At 43.3% G+C, this 5,354-nt stretch overlaps 1 long non-coding RNA gene across 1 annotated transcript; it reads left to right on the top strand.

Moving 5' to 3' along the window:
* The first annotated feature begins 2,448 nt into the window (after nt 1–2,448).
* Nucleotides 2,449–5,121, top strand: LOC114071339. Its single transcript, XR_003574020.1, has 3 exons — nt 2,449–2,473; nt 3,613–3,720; nt 4,630–5,121. It is a non-coding gene; the product is annotated as an uncharacterized LOC114071339 (long non-coding RNA).
* The last annotated feature ends 233 nt before the right edge of the window (nt 5,122–5,354 follow it).

The raw sequence follows: 5,354 nt of genomic DNA, 5'->3' as shown, positions 1-5,354 counted from the left end.
CATCTCAAACTGCAGGGCACCCACAAGGGTGGGTTTATTCTGGCATTGAAGGGTGGGTTTATTCTGGCTTTTAGGGCCGGGTTTATTTTTGATGCTGCAGTGTCAGGTGACCCTTCCCAAGCAGCCAGCCCTGTTGCAGCACCTGAGCCCTCACACTTCTCTTGTGGTTTGGAGATGAGACCATCCCAGGGGAATACCTATCACAAATGCATCCTCTCTTTCATTAAAGACCAAAACAAATGGGGTTTGTTTCTTTTTTTTTTTTTTTTTTTTTTTCTTCCATCCAGCTGCAATGTTTTTCCAGAGGAAACACCTCCCTGCACACCTTTAATAATGACTGACCCAGTCCCTGTAGGGCTGGAAAAGCCCCTTTTCACAACCTCCTGCCAGCCTCAGGAACTGGGAAGCCCCATCACCAAACGGTGATGAGGAGATCCAGCTCTCAGTGGGAACAGACATTCCTGCTTAAATTGTCCCCAAGCCCTTTTTACGTCCCAATGATTTCCAGCTGACACGTGAGTGCCACCGAATTCCTTTGTCCTCGGCTCCCCAGAGAAACCCAGCACAAAACTGCGTTTCCTCCCTGGCTGGGTTGGGTTTCTTGCCCTTCTGGCTGCCAGTGTGCTCTGATGTTTCTCAGATGAGAGCAGAATGCTGGAACACATCTGCAAATGTGTCAGCAGCTGTGTCTGAGAGGCTCTGCAGTGACATCAGGCAGCAGCACTCCTGCACAGCCAGCACCTTGCTCCCCTCCTCACACAATGGGTGGGAGCTGGAAATGGGAAAATAGATTTGTCCTTCAGTTTCCCAGGCAGGGGAGAAGAGCACAAAAAGCATTTTCCTCCCTGTTCCACCACCCCACACACACTTCTCATGTCACCCAGGACAAATCCTTTCAGCCACGTGGCATCTGCCTGCCTTGCTAGAGCTCATCCCAATTATCACTTCTGTTGGGATGGCATGAATCATTCTGTAGGAATTCTGCTCTCCTCATTCACTCCAGACAGCACACAGAGGGCAAGTTTAGATGAGAAGAACAGCTCTGAGGCAGCTACAGCAAGATGAGTTCCACCTTTTGTCTCTGCATCTCCTTTTTGTGCCTCTAAAAGAAAGTTTTAGAGTAACAATTTCTTACCTGGTCAGGGTTTTCTGAAGGTAAATCCACTGAAAGACTGTCAGGTTGCCACTGGAGTATCTCCACTGGATTTTAAATCCTAAAGGATACACATAGTAACAACACAAAAAAATGGAGAAATGGCAGTTTAATGTTCTGTGTCTGAGTTAATCTGCCAGAGGGAATTTAGTCTTGGCATTTTGGCCCTTTTCAGCACCAGTTCCAAAACCATCTCCAAAATGACTCCTTCAAGCTGGGTGTAGCCAAGCCAGCTCTCCTCCGGTGGCTTCCCCCCCCAAAAAAAAATTATGGAACTCCCGTGAGACTCCTGAGGCTCCAGCATCTCCAGCCCTTCATCCACACAAGAACCCTGGGAAACCCAGAGCTGATGCTGGGATAGAAAGCTGCTCCCACACATCCAGCAGTGACAGGAGCAGCTCTCAGCCTGGGCCACTGAGAGACATCTGCACTCAAATTTCTTTAGATTGTGGAATTTTGCTTCACCTTAAACCTGCTGCAGAACATTCCTTCCCTAATCACTTCAGCCTTAACTTCCTTCTAATCTCTTTTTTTTTTTCATTCCTAATCCCCACTCTCTGCTGAAGAACACTAGGAACCATCTTGCTTGGATTTAGTATCCCTTTTCCCTGCTTTGTCAATCCCTTGGTCTCTGAGTTTTCTGAGGAAAGGACCCTGAGCTCCTCTGCACGTGAAGCAGCAAGGGCTCTCTGCTGGTCACAACCAGCTTAGGGTCTGACATTAAGTTCTATTCACTGCCCATTTATATTTTTTTCTCTTTTTTTTTATCTCTCTCATCACTTCTGCTCAATGCACAGCCTAAACCCAGCTTGGATTGTTCCTTATTCCCCAGCCAAGGCATCTGTTCCAGCCTACAACACTTAACACAACCACCAGCCAGATTCTGAGTGATGAAAACTAACACACATAAGACTCTCTATAAATCTGATTTAACTTGCATTTTGCAGACCAACTAATTACCAAAAAACCCACAAAACCTCCCCCTGAACGAGCAAACAGAATCTCAGCTCTGAGGCCTTGCTTGTCAATGAAGAAGATTCAGTTGAACTCACTGAGAAAAATGGAGCTCCATTTAGTGATTTTATAGCCCTTTTCCTGCAAAAAAAGCTTAGTTTAAATGTGCTCTGTGAGTTAATCTGGAGGACATCATCTCAAAGTGAATCCACTGAATGCCACATAATTTCCCTAAATTCAGTGTTTGATTTTTGCAGTGTTTTTTTTCCTGTATGACCTCTGCTATTCTGTCTTTGATTTGCCTTTTTAACATTTTCTTTTGTGTCTCCTGTGTAGGAAAGCAAGGAAGAACATGCAGCAACAGGGGTAAGTGTACTTGGACACTTTGTTTTCACCTTTTCTTTGTGTGCATTTAATTCCCTTTCAGTCCCATTGCTTCACTCAGAACTTGGTAGATCCTTATTCACAAAACTAAATATAAATCCCATTCTGCTATTCTATCACAGCCTTATTGTCTGGGAACAAAGACAGGCCTTTAAATCATTAGAAAAACCCTCTGTAAATGGAAGAAAAAATTGCATTTCAGAGTCTTCAATAAAATTTGCCAAGGACCTCCAAGGCAACTCTATCTTTGACAATCAATGACACCAATGTATTGGTGATGTTCCTTTGGCATAAGAACTTCTAATCCACCTGACCCGTGAGGGTGTTCATCCTGCCTTTCTGGTTGTGCAGGGATAATCCCTCAATGCAGTGATTTTCCCTGAAAAGTAATGATTTAAACCAGGAATCTGATTCCAACAGGTCCATTCCAGGCACGTGTTTAAGCAGGATTTTACTGCAGAGACTCAAATGTGACTCTTATTAAGACAGGAGGTGTCTGAGGGGAAAACCAAAGGTCTGAGCTGCTCATATAAGACCTGCAGTCCTGACTGAGAACTAATTCTATATTATTTGATAAGTTGATTATGCCAGGAAGGAATTCACATCACTTTTGCAGCCCAAACATTACATGAAGAGATGATGCTTTGATATAAAGCTCATTTCTCCACATAGAAATGCCTTTGGACAAGACTTTGTTGGAAGAGAAGGAGCAGAAGAGCCTACAAAGCAGATTTCAGCTGTTTTTCAGGGCAGAACAACACTCCAAAGCTTCATTTACTCTTGAAAGGCAGCAAGCACAGGTTGTTGTCTGTGCTGCACAAATTCAAGCTTTCAGATAACTGTTCCTTTGGTTGGCTGAGGCAAAGGGCTGTTGCCTTCAAATTGTGCCATTTCTTCCACATAAAACAGAGAAATAAGTTTTACAATTGAACCAAGGCTGTGCTATCTGACTCTGATTGATTTTTAGATCATTCAAGAGTCCAGTTTCTGTGCTCCAGGAATCTTGTTCAATCCTCCAAGAAATCACATAATTAAAAATACTAAACCTTATATCATGTATTTCACATTCTTATTTTGGATTCCTATATGGTAATTACAACTTTTTTCTCTAAAAAAAGGAGGAAGAAGAAGAGAAGCAGGAAGAGGAAGAAGGAAATGAAGAGGTGGAGGAGCCAGAAGAGTCTTAGTGCAGCTCCCTGTGACACATTATTTCTTGAACAGGTTTTCAGGTAATTATTGGGAAATTGAGCACAGTTTCTAAATATTCCAAAAGTAACATAAACTTGATAAAGAGGTCAGTATTAAGTGCCCATTAGACTCATTGCAGCTTCTCTTCCATCTGGAATGAGAATTCCTCCCTTACTCAGCTTCTGATTTCACTGACACTTTTAGGAGCTTCACGTCCCAAATGAAGCCCTTCTCTCAAATTTAGTTGAAATGTTAAAAAAGGAAATTACTGCTTGAAGGAGAGAAGCCTGACCAGAAATATGACACAACATAATCTTTTTCTGGTTGCCTTCGAAATTAGACCAAGTTTAATTCCAAACAGGAAGGGCCTCTGGAGCTGTGTGAGTGTCCAAGTTCTCTCCAGTTCTGTGGTTTCACATCTGTATTTTGTGATTCTTCATCCTGCTGACTCTTCTCTTCTTCACTGAAATATGGATCAGGCAATAACTTACCAGGGAAAAGCTGTTAGCCTACAAGAGAGCTGGAATTGCCAGCAGATTCTCCCTTGGGAGTTGGGATTTCCTCCCAGTCACAAAGCAAAAAATGCTCTTTCTAGACCTGGGGGGATCCATGGAATCATGGAACAGTTTGGGTTGGAAGGGACCTTAAAGATTGTGTCATTCCAACCCCCCTGGCATGGACAGAGACATTTTCCACTAGATCAGGCTGCTCCAAGCCCCATCCAACCTGACCTGGACAGGATTCCCAGCTAATTCAGGCTTTGCCAAGGATTTCACAACCTCAACTGGTGGGGCCTCAACTGGACAGAAAATCCATCACTTCTTTCAAACTGCCTCTCCTAAATCTGAGTTCCTCTGTTGCATGGGAATTAATTCACCCCAGTATTTCCAATATTCAGACACGTAAAATCATTGCTGAGTTCTGACCTAATTGTCTTTATTTTCGTTCAGGAAGCACCAGGCTGGAGCAGCCCCGCCAAAGAAACTAAAATCCCTCCCTCGAGCAAACCACCACTACCTTTTGTGCCTGTAGACTTCTAAACCTAGAAATGCATAGCAGAACACACCACTGTGTCCTCCCTGTGCCCTTTATATATATATATATATATATATTTGATAATCAAATTGCTTGTTCAAATGGGTCTTATGTCAGATGGATCACATTTCAGTCAATTGTTGTATGTTGGAATAGTGTTGTCCACGTCACATTTTAAGCTCCTCAGGGCAGGAACCGCGTCTTTCTCCGTGTTTATGCACACTGCCAAACACTTTACTGCCACTCAGCCACAGGGATGTCCTCAGAGAAAGAGAAATTCAGCCCCCAAAACTGCAGAGAGGCTTCCTGTGCCCAAACCATGTGAGCCACTTCTCCCTCAGCTGGCAGGTGAAAATGATTGAGATTTCCATTGTGCAGCAGGTTAAATAAATGTGTTTTCTGTCATATCTGCTCTTTGTCTGCAAAAGTGTTTATTTAACCCTTCCTGCAGTTTTAACGGAGAGGCACCAGACATACACACAGATCTATAAGATCACAAATATGTCCGCTTTATTGCAATCGTCCAGGGTTTTTATAACATCTCTACTCAGGGTCCCGTGACACGAAGCATACAATTGGACACCGGCTACCATCTAGTTGAAAACATTCATTACAAATTCCTTTATAATTGGACATTAAT

Source organism: Empidonax traillii, unplaced genomic scaffold, assembly GCF_003031625.1.
Source record: "Empidonax traillii isolate 1590-97213 ecotype Southwest subspecies unplaced genomic scaffold, ASM303162v1 scaffold1966:size76252, whole genome shotgun sequence".
NCBI lineage: Eukaryota > Metazoa > Chordata > Aves > Passeriformes > Tyrannidae > Empidonax > Empidonax traillii.
This window is presented reverse-complemented; position numbering and strand designations above follow the sequence as displayed.